We start from the raw sequence: 18420 nt of genomic DNA, 5'->3' as shown, positions 1-18420 counted from the left end.
TCAACATACAAACAAACAGAATAATACAAAAGCGTATGTTTAGTTATGCGGTATATATTCATAACTACGACATGAAGAAAGAAAATAACAAATGGAGGTTAACAACGGTATTAAACAACAACTGTCACTAGTTGTCAACATAATTAAACAATAAAAGTACAATTAATCCAATTTCGGAATGGACCACTATATAGCTGGGGGCTGGGGCTCACTCCCTCTCTAGACCCGTTCGGCCGTCTTTCGAGTCCGGGAAACATCATGGCCTGGTGGGGAGGGGGCATCTTAAGACCAGGACGTTTAGACACGCCCACCCAAACCAAGGACCTGTTTAGAAATTAAAGAGTAATTTCTAATGATGATGTCTCCGACATCCTAACGACGGCTGAGGGCTGTCGAGTGAGTGGCACAACTTACATACCGAAATAAACAATACAATAGGCTCAGTGCCAAATAAAATATGGGACAATTCTACAACAAGTACACTCTAATCATTAAGGCTAAATAATAAGCCCCACATCTAGCCGACGTGGCAGTCAATGACGGACACCAATGCAGTAAGTCTCAGTCAAGTGCTAATTGCCCTAACCCAATTACTAGCATGTTCCTAATAGACAACTAAATACTAAAATAACATAACACAATATATACCCTACATGATAAGTCTCTCATAAACATATCATATGTACCAACAAATAGTAGCAAAACTATTTAGGGTCAACCTCTGACAAGGACTGTCACCAAGGGAGCTACTGTACAGAACATACATCAGCTAATATGGATTCCACAAAAGGGTAAAATGTAGTATACATGTAGCATATCATGTATAGGCTTAGTGTAACTTATAGGGTACACAATACAGAAATAATCATAATGGGATAAACAACATTTGCTATATATCATTATCAATGAAACACATAGTTATACTAAATTACACAACGGATGGTAAAGTATATCAATCGATGGTATGACTTTAATTAAATTAGATAGAAAACATATCTGTGTGCTTGGAGCCATCACAGAGTAACTGAACATTACTATTAAACTTAAGAAGCTTACTTCTGAAAAATACAAAGTGGTTCATACCTGTTTAGAAATTAAAGAGTAATTTGTAATGATGATGTCTCCGACATCCTAACGACGGCTGAGGGCTGTCGAGTGAGTGGCACAGATCGCTGGTAAACTGGCCTTCTTATAGAGCCAGGGGACAGTACCCTAAGACAATACAACTTCCTGCCCAGCCCAAATAAGGAGATAAATGAACCAGCTGATCGGCCTACTCAGTACCGGAAAACACCAACATTCCTCAAATAACCACTAAGACAACAGGTGTAAACAACTTAGTGACGTAGTCCCAGAGAACAAGTTCATACACAAACAGGTGAACAGAGGGTCACCTGTTTGCAGAAGGTCTCTCTCACTCTGGGGACAGCTTAGCTCACTAATGGGTTATGGTGGTTTTACTCTCTGGTACACTTGGGGGACAAAGCAATGTCATTCCAAGAATACAGATTTAGTCATTACAACTTCCTGCAATGAAGTGACAGGCCATTGAACTCCTAGAGAACCCGAGAATTTGTAGGGGGAACCTATCACAGGGAAGGGGAAATCTAAATTCTAGTACTTCCTAATTTACCAAAAAATTAGGGGTGCTACAAACGTTTATGCACCAAATATTCCTCTGGAGAGAAAGTCGTTCTTCGTAGACTTGAAAGAGAAAATTGCTCATAAAAAAAACACCACTCATTATAACCGGTGATTTTAACAATATTTGAAAGGTATATAAAGACAGATACCCGGTGAAACCACTTCCCGATGTCTCCCGCAAACCACTCAACGACCTCATGATAGAACATCAACTCATCGATATCTGGAGGCAACGCAATCCTGACAACTAATTTCTCCTGGTCTACAGATACTGTCGACGGACGCCGTTCGTCCAGGATTGACAGATTTTTAATGTCAAAACGTATTATCCATAATGTTATTAATTGTCAACATACAAAGTATCCCTTTTCCGATCATGACATTGTAGAACTTCATCTAGATCTCGCATTTATACCCAGGGGTCCTGGTTATTGGATTTTAAATAACTCATTACTCCTCGATGAAAGCTATTGTTTTTAAATCCGTAATCTTATTAACGAGGAGAAAATTCATAATATTTACTATGAAATTAATTTTCGGAAGTGGTATGATTACCTCAAAGAGAGAATTAAAATCACCTCTATTAGATACAGCAAAATAAAACGTAAGCTACAGCAAAGAACAAAGAAGAAATTAACAAAGCAAATCGATTAGGAGAAATACAAAGCAGAGAAATTCACGGACTATCACTGCACTCTCCTTAAATGTCTTGAAAATGAAATGAACACATTAATGAATAACGAAATAAACGGTGCTGATCCCAGATCTAAAATCCAGTGGTACGAAGAAGGCGAGAAGTCAACTAAATTCTTCTTAACTGTGGAGAAAAACGAAAAGTAATGCGTCAATTAATAACCAACGATGGCGACATTATTAGCGACCAACAGGAAATTATCATGGAACAGACAAAATACTACACAGAACTCTACTCAAGCGAAGCTACTGATGGAAGTTATAGAGAGGAATTAATCAATAATCTTTCAAAATCCCTTCCACAAGACGATCTGTGCGATAAAGACCTATCCCTCGAAGAATTGAAGAGCTCCCTCTTCCCAATGGAACCAAATAAGACCCCAGGACTTGATGGCTGTACAATTCTTGAAAGTATTTTGGCGTGAATTCACCGACATTTTCGCAAAACTTGTTATCGAAATATTTCAGAATAATGAACTTTGTTCTTCTATGAAAACTGGTGTTTTAACTTTAATTCCTAAGAAAAATGATTCTTAGATGCCTTAATGATTGCAGACCGATTTGTTTATTAAATACTGACCATAAAATTATTAGCAAGTCATTAGCAAATAGAGTTTCGAAAGTCATCCATAATATAGTTTCAAATGATCGAACTTGCTGCATTCCAGGTCGTGATATTACTAAGAATGTTTTAATTATGCAGAATATTATTAGCAATGTGAATGAAAATAATTGAAATATACTCAGCGCTTAAAATCGACCAATATGAAGCATTTGATAGGGTCGACCACACCTATATATATGACGTTCTGCCAAAAAATGGGTTTCGGCCCTAATTTTCGTATGTGGGTAAAGATTTTATATAACAACATTTATATTTGCATTAAGTACTGTAGTGACCGCACTGCAAGCGAGCCTATATATTCCCTCTCGCAAAGTGGAACAGCCTACTTATTTTGTTTATAGACATTCTGTCGCCCAACTTTCTTGCTTATCTCCACTCCCATTTATAGTAAACTTGAACAAAGAGGACCAATGTCCAACGAGAGAAAGTTTTGGGGTCATAAGTTCAAGTGTAGAGCGACATATTTTATCAGCCACTTCGTTCAGTGAATCGGTCAGCGAAGGTTGTTCTCTAAGCCGTAATATTATTTTAGCACTACGATATATACCATCTCCTACACCACAGCGATAGCTGGCTAAATAAATTCGTATATTCTTTGTATAATCTTCGGGAATCCACCGGAAATTTTATGTGTGGGATGTAGCAATTGCAACCCACCTAATTACTAGCGCTTCGGATTCAGTTATCCATTTATTCATTTTAAGGATTTTATTATACGGATCTATCTTGGAACTGGCAGATCAAGTTCCCTGGACCCATCCAAGGAGGGTTAAACTAGACAGAACTATCATTAGAGGTTAGTAGTATTTATTATTATTATTAACAAAACCTCTAAAGTACAATGGCTTCATTTCTAAAGAGTTTTCTATTCAGAGAGGAGTCCGCCAGGGTTGCCCGTTACGGGCAATCCTATACCTTCAAAGCGCCGAGCCATTACATGAAGCGATTACGAATTGTCCACTTATTTCAGGTATCAAATTTAGTGACGTCGAGGTGAAAGTGTTTCAGCATGCCGATGACACAACTTTCTTTGTGTCCAGCATTACCATCATTTATTCTATACTTATAGTGCTTAGACTCTATCAACATGCATCTGGTTCCAAGTGCAACCTAGACAAAACCGAGCTTTTGGTTTTTGGGAATTCCTAAATTAATTGTCATGACTTCGACTTCCCCGTCAGAAACGACTATATTGAAGTTCTTGGGGTTGCCATTGGCAACAACAGAGTGTTGGCAGAAACTGTTTATTGGAAAGATAAAGTGAATAAGTTCAGTGTATTACTACCAGAGGTAAATCGATTGTTATTAATTCAATATTTATTTGTAGACTTGTTTAGACTGGGTTATTACGACTATGCGTGAAAGTATTTTCGATTTTATTTGGCGCGGCAAGAAGAGCCCCATAAAATATTCCACCCTATTGTTACCCGCATGAGAAAGGAGGTCTTAATTTAAGAGATATAGAAATTGTTCGGGATGCTATTACAATTAAATTCATAAGTAAAATGTTAAATGGTACATTAAATATTTATGTTTGAATCACTACGAAAACATGCACCTTGATGTGAGTATCTTCCAGGTCATTCCTAACAGCAAATCACTTTCATCCATTCGGCCCTTTTATCGCGAAATGTTGTTCGCCTGGAAGAAAATTACCAACGGCCACTTCTGTGAGCCTTTAACTAGAGAGGATATTTTATTCCAACCCTTGTTCCATAATCCCCTCATTCGTGACGCCAATGGCACAACTCTTTTTAATCGTTGCTTTATTGATGGTGGGATCAGTAGAGTAAGCGATCTAATGTATGAGATTATCCCGGCTCAATTAACGGCTGCAGCAGTGCATGAATGCATCTCTTTAACTGACCCCGATAATCCGATTTCGTGCAACGACGTGGAGGGTTACATCAACACTATAATTGATGCCTTACCCTGAACAGTGGCTAGTCGATATTTATTCTTCAGACAAAGTTGTGTCCTGACAGCCGGAAGTTGCGTGTATTATTACTTTTGTTAACGGCGCCGACACTATCAATGCGTGTGATATTTCCTGCAAAAAAGCCACTCTCCTACTTCGAACTAAGCTTCACTGCACACCAATTGGTGGATTACAATGGAGAAAGGTTTATGGTGACATTTGTTTTAATAATAGATGGACAAATATTTACAAACCTCCATAAAGCTTTTATGATGCCGACATTGACTTGCAGATAATGCACAATATTTTATATACCAATGTTAGTTCATTCAAATTTAAAATATTAGATTCGCCTTCATGCACATTTTGTAAAGCTACCAATGAAACTATGACTTACCTATTTGTCAATTGTTGTAAAGTCAACATTCTCTGAAGTCACTAAAATTATCCATATAAATAACATTGCTTGGAAGTGGTTCTTCTAATAAATGCAAAGAAGGGATTCTACTTTATTCTGAACATTTCTAAATATGTTACTTGGAAAAGCCGGTGTGCTAGCCAACTTAATAATTTTAATGCCAACCTAAATATTATGTTTCATAACACCGTGAAGAAAATGATTAATCTTATTTATGAAATGTATTTCAAAAATGAGCTTACATAATTTGTTTCATCAATTCGCTGTAGGGAATATTGTAGTGTCTCAAATGCCTTGGCAGTTGGCTGTCGTGGAGTGCGGACGAGTTTTCGCTCTCGCCATCTATTACAGCTGTTATTAATTGTGACTGTACTGTGCTATACTTCCCGCCAGGCGGGTGTGATAGCTTGTGTTCGTTCGTGCGTCAGTTCGTATATCGTTTGTGTTAAACCAGCCTCCTCTGTGGCCTAGCCACCTTCGGTATCATGGCATCGCGCCGTCATTCGAAAATTGTTTACTTGACCTTCACTGGTGAACAAGCGGTTCCACCGGTGCAAGTTTTTAGTATTTTGCAAAGTAAGGCCGGTGTTGTTGTGCCTGGAGAGGTTGATGCTTTGCAGTTACTCCATACTGTAACGCCGACCGAATTGTATAGTCAAGTCGGAACACAGAGTCTTGAAAAATCAGCCAAAGAGTTCAAGTAATGTCTAAAAACTTTGTTCAAAAGAAAACACTTTCGCCTGTTACAATGGTTAATGAAGTACATCAATTAATCCTCCAATCAATGTTCAAACGCTTTAAGATGAGTTAAATGGTAGCAATACATCTTTGGGCATAATACATGGCTTAACTCATTTACAACACTATTGGAAGTAAAGCAGTACCAAAAGAAATACAAGTGTAGACCAAACCTCGCAGCCCCTGCGAGTTCTGACAATAACTCGCAATATGCGAGCGAACCCTAAAAGTCGTAATTCCTGTGAGCTGATCTGTTTCCCGCTACTTCTGTGCTGTGCGATCTGTGCTGTATCTCGCAAATCAGTGCGAGCGGGGATGTTTCTCGCAGCTTGCGATCTGTGCTGTATCTCGCAAATCCGTGCGAGTTGGAATGTCTCTCGCAGCTTGCGATCTGTGCTGTATCTCGCAAATAAGTGCGAGCTGGGCTGTGTCTCGCAAATCCTGCGAGCTGGGCTGTGTCTTGCAAATCCTGCGAGCTGGGCTGTGTCTTGCAACTTGCGAGCTGGGCTGTTTCTCGCAAATAGTGCGAGCTGCACTGTGTCTCGCAAATCCTGAGAGCTTAAACTGAAACCCAGGTATAATTCGGGTCTTAAATACACATATTCACAAAATAGGGAGATGGTCGAGCTTCAGCCCTAGGTTATTTTTCAGTACTTGTACGTCAATCTTTCTCAATATACCGCATTGAATTCTGAGCTAGGATAATGCTCCAGCCTTGTAAATTTTAGGGTAACATCACAAGTAATTCTGGCAACTTTAATATTATATTTGGTCGAGATAGATAGACAAACAAATATACTATCGTTATTGGTTCACTTCGCTGACACGGTCGATATAACATTGACGGGTACTAACGGCTTATTCGTAGCTTTTTCAGATTCTCAAGTTACCTTAACACATAAAAGAAAACAAATGAAAATCATTACCAAGTAAAATGTCTAGAATCACCGGTCACCAGGTAGAGACAGGAAACACAATAACGGTTCCTTGATACACAAGTATCACAGTAGAGATCCGTGTAGAGAGTACACATGAGTAATATTGCAGTAAACGATTGCAACTTAGCGCTAACTGACTACTTTCACAACTTTTGGGCGTCTGCCTCTTACGAACAATAAACCAATCCTTTTTATACCAAGTAGCTTGAATAGCTCAACTCGGTGACCCCCTTTTATGTTTTTGATGTATGCCGAAGCGCGCGCACGCAGGAAGCGGCTTCCCTTTTTGTTTTGGAAAACTGTCTACACTGCTGGGAAAACACGGTGAGCTTCCTTAGATCTAAAGAGAAAAGGGTTAAAGGTCTGGGGCCCGAGACGGGAAAAATCAAAATAAGAATAGTAAACAGCCCGAGCTCAATACAGAACGAAACAAATTAACAGTAACAAATCTGCTAGGCTTATACGTCAAATTTCTGTAACAATACGAACGTTCCGTATGGGCAACTGTCATCCGCGTAGGACTAGAGGTGCGTCAGGAACTTGTCGCAACTGTTTTAGGTCGGTTTGGGGCTGTCAAGGGTACCAAAATGTGCTCCTATGCACAGACCCCTGGGGTTTTGAACGGGCACCGACAGGTTCGGATCGACCTGAAGCAGGATTTCCCCTCCTTCCTGTTTATTGCCTGGCGTAAAGCTCACGTGCGTTATCCCGGTCAGCTCCCGGCCTGCTTCAGGTGTGGGGAGACCGGGCACGAAGCCAAGGGCTGCCCAAACAAAAAGTGTGGGCGCTGCCTTCGTCTTGGGCATGATACCTCTGCTTGCCCAAGGGAAGTTGTGCTCACTCTGTGGGAAGGAGGGACATGTTTTTCGTTTTTGTCCCTCCTCTTATGTCTTTATGATAAAGAGTGGGGGGTCAAGCAATGTTCTGACGCACCTGCCATACTGGAAAGTACTTTGACCACACGCCAAAGAAATACGCGAAGGTGTGCTTTTTACGTGATCCGCCATGCGGGATACAAAACGTCACGGCCAAACGGCACTACCGAACCATCCCATTCTGAAAAACGAAACTCAGGTCAAGCGAAGGTGGATGTGGTTTTGTTCTGTATTTGTACGCCACACTATCTAAGCGGAGAGCCAGCAGCGGTTGGCGCGGAGCGTACAAAAGAAATTTTGGTCAATAATGCCTCCCAGATCGCAGGAAATGGCACTTCCCGGACCATATAACTTACATCTGTAATTGTATATTTCGAGGTTTCGTGTAATGAAAATTTGGCACTGGAATGAAAAGAAGACCGAAGAAACGAATTTATTTTTTTCAATTTATTTTCAACAACTTTACAAGTAGCCTACGCACAGCGTTTAACAGGCACACTGCAGCTGCTAGTACTTGAAGTTAGACCAATTAGGCATAAATGATGGTTTGTGTCAATTGGTCAGGAGCTGTAAATTACTGACCTGGGGCGCACAAATGAATTCTGGGCGTGGCCTACCTATCAGAATTATCAACCTCAAGCTCTGATATTCCTCGGGACTGATAGTTGTGTTAATAAAAACACATGAACAAATTTCCATGACATAATATAACGGTCAAGACGACTAAGAAGCGTCCGTATTGACGCTACATTAAAGAGTGACAAACGTGAACAGCCATACCAGGACCAGTATCAACGATTCCTGTTGCCTAAATTGTATGCGTGCATAGTGACAATACGGTTACATTGGGACTCTTGGATTGTTTTTGAGCCAAAATTTTTCGGACCCATTTTTTTCTGACCCAATTTTTTCCGGCCCCAATTTTTGTTCAGCCAAATTTGTTTGCGGACCCAATTTTTTGGGATCCATTTTTTCCGGACCCAATTTTTGGGTACTTTGTCTAGAGATACCTTTTTTGGACCCATTTTTCGGACCAAATGTCTTTGGTCAACTTCATTTTTTGGCACCCAATTTGTTTGGGGGAAAACAAATTTGTTGGGACCAACATTTCTTCTGACCTAATTTTTGGCGGTACTTAATGTTTTTGGACCCAATTTTTTGGCTGGGACTCATTTCTTTTGGACCCCCATTTTTCTTAATTTTTTTTAGGGGGATCTCAATTTTTGGGGCCCCTACTTTTTAGGGATCCACTTTTTTTTCGGGGGTAGTACCAATTTTTTTGGACCAACATTTCTTTTTGGGGGGTGGGGGCTTTTTTCCCCCCATTTTTCGGACCACATTATCTTTGCGACTAAATTTTTTGGGACCCGTCATTTTTTCTGACCGGATTTTTGGTTCCTTGCTTTAGCAAAAGGAACCTGTGTAGTCAGGTTGGCGTGTGTGTGTATGTGTGTGCGTCTGTGACACTTGCTTGGGTACGCTCTATCTCAATAAGGGAATGTTGGATTGAGGCCAAACTTGGAGTATAGATCCGCCATATGGAGAAGGTGTGCCCTATTGTTTTTGGTGCCCACAAAGGTCACCAAAGGTCAGTTATGGTCCAAAAACCGAAAATATTAAAACTCCCAGTGCCAATGTGCGAAAAGGCTGGTAGTGGTTAGGGGAACATTTTCAAAGTTAACGGTCATGTGATCCGAGGTCACCAAAGGTTAATAAATGAAAAAAAAATAGTATTTTTGCAATAACTTCAGAACGAATTGTCCGTTAGGGTTGGGAGTTGCCTCAATGTAATCCAATTGTCGACCCGCATCTGGATGACCCTTGACCTCAATTTGACTTCTTGTGACCTTTACGTATTTTGGGGATTTTTACAGTTTCGATGCTATTTTCAGATGTCAAAGGTACCTTCCGATCATAAATATCGATAGGTTGACCCCCGTGCGACCTTCGTGTGCGAAGTTATATGGGGTCAAAGTTTTTCGGTTGGAGTTAGGATGGGTGTACAGACTTGTCGTGTTGTTTTTTTTAATCAGGAGATAAAACTACATCTGAAACCAAGGTCAAAGGTCACATTAGAAAAAATGTGCTTATTTAGGGAGGAACAAGCAAAAAAGAAAGTGTCTGGTTTTGATGCTAGATTTGGATATCAAAGATACCTTCCCATCAAAAATGTCAATGGGTTGACACCCGTGTGACCTTCATGTGCAAAATTATTCGAGGTGAAAATTCATTTTCAGACATAATGCAATAACTCCCAGTTCCAAGGTGTGACACGGTTGATATTTTTGGACAAGTTGCAAATGGTATATGGGAATAATTTCAAAGTTAACGGTCATGTGATCCGAAGTCACCAAAGGTTAACTAACACTTACACTACTCCGCGAATGAACCTCTCGTAATTGTATCGACGAGTTTACCTTCATCCCACTTTAACTGACATGTCTTGATACTTTTCCTTCTGTTTTTTCCTTCTTAAACTATGGTTTCTTCTAATCGCTTAATCGCTTTTGTGGTTATTCATTGCTTTTTGATATTTTCCCGTTTCGATTTACTCACTGTCATTTTACGCTTATGTTACTAACTTGCGCTAAAAACCGTGACTTCCTTTATAGAAAGATGTTGCGGACAGAAATAAGTAAAGTAAAGAAGTGTTAAGCGTGTTTTGCAAATAACTTTTACAGTTGATTTTGGCTGCTTGACTGTAGATAGATTTGTCTGTGCAACATTCAAAAACAGGTTGATGACGATTTTATTCAGCATTCTTCATGTTCAATAAGGTCGATGTTTCGTAAAATGTTTCATTGCCGAACGAAAATCCTTCCGCGTATGTGTCTCAAATTATATTGACGAAATGCACAGATGTCAGAAAAATTAAAACGTGAGCCGATAACACAACCAAAAATTAACCAAGACGATATCCAAAGCAAATTACAATGGCTTGAACTGGTTTGTAACAGTTATATATGTGTATATGCCGTACGGTGTACCATGCATATATAGAGAACTGTACATAAAGCACAGCACACTGTGCAGCAAATTGTGGTCCATGTAGAAAATCAATGAGGATTAGTATAAAGTTCTATCGATGGTTTGTACAATAAACAATGATCGAATATCGATCGTCCGACCAGATTGTATGTATGATGTTCTAAGAGTGAGATGATTGTGTCAAAGGTCAAAAAGTTTGAGAGAGAGGACGCTATTACGGAGCAGACTATATAAAGGCACCGATTTGATACGACAGATTCATTCTGTGTCAAAGACTGATACGAGCACACACGGGTAATGATGGCTTTGAGAACCTTCGACTACTCCCTGTCAGACCATTATATCCTCTGCATTGCAGGCAAGGTGCGTCATGGCTGGGAAGTAACCATGTCGATTGCGTTTTTGGCTGGTGCATTACACGAGCAGGCTTGATTGGAGGGCCTTTCGCCTGTGTCACATACACGACATAACACTTGTTACACATAGGTCTGGGTGCATTTACTGGATTTCTTTCTCATCTACAAACTCGTCACTTTGTGTGGGAACCTGTTCCGTGGATTACTACGATATATATTTTTGTATCGGGAACCAGAGCGGTGGATTTATACGATATTGTTTTGTCGTAACCCGTCCCATGGATTAATACGATATACAGTTTTGTGACGGAACCACATCCGTGGATTCATACGATATTGTTGTTTCGTAACCCGTCCTGTGGATTAATGCGATATACAGTTTTTTGCCGGAAGCAGATCCCTGAATTCCTACGATATTGTGCTTTTTACGTGACCCGCCATGCGGGATACAAAACGTCACGGCCAAACGGCACTACCGAACCATCCCATTCTGACAAACGAAACTAAGGTCTAGCGAGCCAAAAAAACATACGCCCGCCGACCTGCAGAGACAAAACGCCCAACCCCCTCCCCACTCAAACATTCAAAAACGTACAGAAGGACGACCCGCACGCAGCGAAACGAAAAACCCCTCCCCAGCACACCAGCGTCCAAAAAAGTTCCTACGATATTGTTGGGTCGTTTGATGGAAGACGGTTAGAAGGTAAGTCAAATCACTTTATTATTTTTGTTTACCTTAGGTACTTTGACCTCACACGTCACGTGGTTTCGCTCTGTGTCTATATAATGCATTCACATCATGCTCATCGTTCAGTCTTTCCCAGACACTGAGTAGAACAATATCATGAAACCGCCTGAAGGATTTGTATACTACCTAAAACACGGTGTTCTGAAGATTTTGAAAAATGAAATATATCATTTTTTGCTACACAAAGCAAAGAGTGATGAAGTCGGCTTATCACACACACACTACGCAGAAGTGAATGGATCAACACAATTTTTGGAAGAGGTTGAAATGCATCTTCAAAGTCACTGACAAATGCACTTCATGAGCTAGCGTTCGTCGATGAGGCAGCATTTGCGTTTCGAGCTTTCCGAACGACAGAGGCACCATCCCGTGCCCAAATCGTGTTTTCATTGTACACAACGGACTTACTAGCAGTGATTGAGTTTTTCACTCGAAACATTGACGATTTGTGTGAGGCATGACGTGTATAAAAGGGTTAGAGTTGTAAATCCGTCTCTCATTTATCGCTTGCTGATCAAACGCTGTGCATCATGTCTGTACTCTCTCACAACGAAGTGTCTGAAGAGATGATATTCAACGTCTTGGAGGCATCGTTCTTACACTGTTTGGAGGATGCGATCACTGCTTATCCTTACAGGATCTGCTACGGTTGTGACATTAATCACCCCAGTCAAACGCATCACCAGTGTGTCATGGATGACATCCTTTATGATCACTCTATGTGGCAATCTATCGTAGACTGTATTGACCGTGACGTCGTCCACAGAATTTTTGACCGTATTTTAGCCATCCTTAAAGTGAAGGAAACTGCAGAATTTCAGTTTGGCAGGATGTACCCGTTTGTCCTGGGATTATGGAAAGGCGAAAAAGGAGGTATCTCACACGTGAAAGAAAACGCTTTATTACCGAATACCATTTTCACACTGGAGACACGTATAGACCTCATCAGAGAGGCTCGCACAAAGTATGGGTCGGATATCGTAAGGGAAGCCGTACGGAGTCATGCGATCGAAAAGAAAAACAATGCCTTTCGATACCGATTGCGTTTGATCGTTCTGAAGGCCCTGGTGAGAGCATGGCATGGTATCAGTTACGAGGAAGCAAAGCTTACCCTCAACGAACTTCAAATACTACAACGGTTGAAAGCTGAACTGAGCGAAGAAGACAAACCTTTCTTTGGTTATTTCAGGGACCATCTCGAATTTTCTGAAATCTTTGAGGATTTACCTACAAATGGAGCTTCGAGGGATCATCTAAACAATCTTGTCCCCGGGGATGATCGCATATCGTTTTTACTGCGAAAAGCTGAAATGGATATGAATGTAAAACTGCCACTGACCATCGAAGCGTATGGTACATCTCTGATTTGGCAATAAAAGGGGCGTTTGCCTACCAGTGACTTCATTCCTTGAGTTGGACTCGACAAACTCACAACTACCAACCATCAGTTCGTACTTCGCTTCTGACGCTAAGGTGTTATCGCTTCGTCATCGTATCCTCGAAAGGTATCATGGACTCTGCATGGACATCATTGAAAGATACTGAAGGGAAGACTGTGTACTTTAACTCAGAGACAAGTGAAGCCACCTACGATCAGCCACTCCCTTCGAAACCAGTCCAGACCGTGATGAAACCTCACTTCAACCAGTCCATATCACCAAAACCTGTGAATATCAAAGGACATACTCAAAGGAAACGACACGTTTCAAACGATACTGACATAAGGATCCCCATCGGAGATGACCGCTTTGTGACTGTCAACGTCTTTAATGGAAAACTGTACATTCATGTCAGAGAATTTTTCTACAACCAAGCAGGAAGAATGTTACCGACGTCAAGAGGCATTGCTCTCACACCCCCGCAATGGTCAACCTTACTTGAAAAGCTGCCTCTCATCGAAGATGCCTTACACCGTCAAGAGGAAGCACAAGCTGAGGCGTCTCATGGATTACCCAAAAGTCGAGGCGTTACCCATTTGAAACTGAAGCTGTCAAATAGCGTTGATTCAACGGGGCACGACACTGCCAGTTCGACCAACTCAGTAATCGAATAATGGATTGTTACGTGGATGTCACGAACATATCAGCTGGTTGATGTTATTTTGAGGCGTAATAAGTGAAATTTAATGTGTAAAACAAAACGTTGACACTTGACATTTTTTCCTATACGTAACGTACTTTTACTATTTTGGTGTGACGCTATTTAGTTGTTGTGATTGAATGAACCTATATCATCTTAGTTTGAGGTGTGAGTCATGATACTGTTGTCTGGTGTTGACATTGTACTGTAAATACAATTTACTTTAAGATTAACATATCATGTTCTGCTTTGAATGAAAAACGATCATTTCACATTTGTGCTTTTTACGTGACCCGCCATGCGGGATACAAAACGTCACGGCCAAACGGCACTACCGAACCATCCCATTCTGACAAACGAAACTCAGGTCTAGCGAGCCAAAAAAACATACGCCCGCCGACCTGCAGAGACAAAACGCCCAACCCCCCCCCCCCCCCACTAAAACATTCAAAAACCTACAAAAGGACGACCCGCACGCAGCGAAACGAAAAACCCCTCCCCAGCACACCAAAGTCCAAAAAAGGCAGCCTCAGATAAACGGCGAAAATCGCCTTCAATTTGAAGGCGAATGTCACACTTCACCGCCTCCAGGACTGCCTGCCAAGTGGCAAATTTCCCCCTAAAAACCAAATTACATCTATTCGCCAAACATGTTTTTTTACAATAGAGCAAACAAAAATCATGCGGTGCAACACAGCTACCGAACAAACTGGAGGGTCTACCCCATATAAAATAAAGCCCTGCCCTACCGACCATGAACGGTCTACCGTAACACGGTCGGTCCAGGTCTGGAACCACTCCCATAAGTTTACTACAAAGCAACAATGCCAAAAAACATGAGCAGTACTCTCTAAGCTGTCACAGCCGGTCCTAGGGCACAGTCCATCACCCAATCGCCAATGATATCTTTTTAGGTTGGTCACCAAGGCACCGTGTGCAACTCTCCATGCGAGATCACGGAGCCTGCAACCATTCAGCCTTGAATGCACCGAACGCCATACTTCGGCAGAATGACGTCCCTGGACAAAAGTTGCATTCAAGGCCTTATCCCGCAACGAACTGTGAACGAGGGCCGGCTGTGACAGGTCAACAGGGGGCAACTCAATCAGAGCGGAGCAAATGACACGTTTGGAGTACTACTATGCGCTTCTCTGTTGCTAAACAGCGCCGGGACTCATCGACGCAGGTGCAAACCGCCCAAAAACGTACCAAATATGAACAAGGCAACCCTGGGTCAGTTACCGCTACAAACAACTGCTTAAATAACAAAAAGGTCAATTTAGTTTCCAGATGAACCACCCCTAACCCACCCTTCTCCAGTTTTTGGTACATTACCGCCCTTTTGACAAGCTCTGTATCACCCGACCAAATAAATGCAAATATCGCTCTCTCCAACCGCACCAGGATCGAAAGCCAGCGGGTGCCAAAGGTTTCGAGCCTGCTCTCAAGTACCTCAGCCCTCTCGTTCCAGGTTACATCACAAGGTGCATCGCAGCCGAACCATATACTATTAATTTTGATATTTTGATCCGACCACGATGCACCGAATGGTAAGTCTCTGTATCTGCAGCTACCAAGGCGAAGGCCCTTTGTGTTTTCCGGATTCAACTTCGCCCCGGTAGCTCTCTCAAAGATAGATAAATCCTGCGAGAGGGCACGAAAGGAGCCCAGACTCAAACAACACACGTGACGTCATCTGCATATTGAACGCACTTCACTTTGGCACCCCCTGGCATAACGAATGGAACAAGTCTTGAGTCCCTTTCCAAAAGACGAGAGAGGGACTCGCTAAACAAAACATAAAGTAATGGAGACAGAGGGCACCCCTGGCGTACCCCCCTCTCTACGTTAAAAACCTCCGAACAAAACCCATTTACGATAACAGAACTGAAACTTTCTTGATACAAAACAGAAATCCATTTACGAAAAACCGGGTGCAACTGAAACGTCTCCAATACATTCATTAAAAAACCGCGATCCACCATGTCAAAAGCCTTCTGCTGGTCCAGAGACACCAATGCACATGGCAGATCACGCTCAATAACAAAGTCGGTCAAGTCGCGCATCAACCACAAGTTCTGCTGGATGCAATGACCCTTCACTGCACAAGTCTGGAGATCACCAACAAGATGCGGCATAGCCAGTGCAAGGCGGTTGCACAAAGCCTTAGCCAGCAACTTGTAGTCCACATTTAACAAGGTGATCGGACGCTTGCTATGGGGATCCAAGGGGTCCCCAGACTTTGGCAGCAAAGTAATCATGCCCAGACGTTGACTTTGGTTTAACAGTCCGTTTTGGAAGGCGTCCTCGAAGACGGCTCCTATTATTGCCCAGAAGGTTCGGTAGAACTCCCTCGGGAGCCCGTCCGAACCCGGGGACTTGCCATTCTTCATCTTCTAAAGCGCCTTCCAAAGCTCAACAGTGGTTATTCCGCCCCCCCCCCCCAAAAATATCATTGACATCGTGGGGAACGGTTTGAGATTCCCCTCAATAAATCAGACTGTGCCCACAAGTCGACATTGCCACGCGTAAACAAATTCGAATAATACTCTTTATATACGCGGACAATGCCGTGAGGGTCACGGACCACGGTCCCATCGGTAGCGCGCACAGACGGGACGCGTCTGTCGCCCGCCGATGAGCTAACGGACTGGTAAAACCTCAGTGAAGGGCGCTCCTCGGCTTCCACCGCTTCGACACGGGCCCTGACGCGGGCACCGTGGTCATGGGCGGCGATCCTGGGGGGGATGGGGGGTATATATCCCCCCATGAAAATGGGTGGAGGGGATGTAATACACCATATCCCCCCCACCAAATGCCAGGAATAAGAATATTTTCATGCCTTCATTTATGCATCATCGTGAATGTACGGCTCTTTTTAGCTTCATTTCTCGCCTATACCATAAACGCAGTGCGATCTTTTCAAATAAACCGTCTTTATAAAGCAAGAATAGTTGACTGTAGGCTTCATTGGCCCTATAACAACAAAATGTATTATTGCGCCCACGGTATTGATATAGTACATATATGCACCCTCATAGTATTCATATAGGCCCTATAGTAGGCCTACACACGTACATGTTCCCTCCAACAGCTGAGAATCTCATGTTACCAGGGTAATGCTTAATTAGGGGCGTCGGAGCGGTTCGCCGGACCAATATTCACGGCGCAAAAAAAAAGGAGAAAAAAGTAGCACTAAGAAGAAAAAAAAGGCTAAAAATCAAGAACCAAAATGAAAACATACTTCAAAATGTGTTTCAGAAGATTAATCGGGTACAAAAACAGACAAGGGAGAATGCACAGAAGAAAAGCTCGGGAAGTGCCATTTCCTGCAATCTGGGAGGCATTTTTTCAAAATTTTCTCCATTACGCTACGCGCCAACCAATGGTGGCGCGTAGCGTAGTTTGACCTTCCAAACGTCCCCCACCCCCCCGATAATTATGGTAGATGGCCACACTCTGATCTTCCATACCAATCCCAAATAGCTTCCGACGCCCCTGTTAATACACGTACGTTTCACCTGGATGCCCTAGCAATCGGTACCTAGGAATGTAACTATGTGTAATTGTGTATTGCATGTGTATAGGCCTATATAATAGCCTGCATGAGGCCATTTTCTTCATCGAATAATATAAAGAGCTCTCGAACATTCTAACGTAGCGCCTGAAACAAGATTGACAGGGGCAATTTTCCCAAAATAACACCCGAAATTCAAAAAAAGTATTTTGGATCCTGATTATGAGATATTTCGGACATGAAATCCCCTATTTTAAAGTTGGGTATATGCCGCTTGGAAACCTCGGCAAGTGCCGTTTCCGGCCATCTAGAGGGTTTGTAAATCCCCAAATTTTCTTGTACGCTTCGCGCCAACTCATGGTGGCGCTACGCTTAGATAGTCAACAAGGTCATATCCCCCCCACTCGGAAGTACGGATCGCCGCCCATGACCGTGGTACTTTTCATCGAGATAAGTCTGCAAAGCGATGACTGCCGAAGGGTCGCCAAACTTCACCTCCGCGCGCAGCTTCGAGAATTTTTCTCTTCGACGCCGTGCGCGGGTCACGCAATACTGAATTGCGTAGCGTTTGATGCGCAACTTGATATTATCCCACCACTGGGATGTAGAAGCAAAGGCCGGCTTCAATGTTTGCCATCCTTTGTACCTGGTCTCGAAACCCTGGCGGAATTCTGCCTCGCCAAGAATCAGAAGTTCCGAAGAATCCGAAGTTAAGCTTCCATAGGCCCCGCCCGATCGGGAAAATGGAAGGCAAAACAAAACGTGCTACCACAGTGTCATGGTCAGAGAGCGGACAGCTGAGCGTCTCGCAACCCGAAAATTGAAAACTTTCGGGCGCATACACTCGATCTATCCTGGAGACATCTTCTCCGTTAGGCCTCAC

The 18420-nt window shown here is 42.4% G+C and overlaps 1 long non-coding RNA gene across 1 annotated transcript; it reads right to left on the bottom strand.

The window, feature by feature from the left end:
- Positions 1–1290: 1290 nt before the first annotated feature.
- LOC139984278 (uncharacterized) lies at positions 1291–5885 on the bottom strand. The gene is made up of 2 exons (XR_011798997.1): positions 5541–5885; positions 1291–2461 (listed from the first exon to the last, which is right to left on the bottom strand). It is a non-coding gene; the product is annotated as an uncharacterized lncRNA (long non-coding RNA).
- Between the last annotated feature and the right edge of the window lie 12535 nt (positions 5886–18420).

Source organism: Apostichopus japonicus, chromosome 17, assembly GCF_037975245.1.
Source record: "Apostichopus japonicus isolate 1M-3 chromosome 17, ASM3797524v1, whole genome shotgun sequence".
Taxonomy (NCBI): domain Eukaryota; kingdom Metazoa; phylum Echinodermata; class Holothuroidea; order Aspidochirotida; family Stichopodidae; genus Apostichopus; species Apostichopus japonicus.
This window is presented reverse-complemented; position numbering and strand designations above follow the sequence as displayed.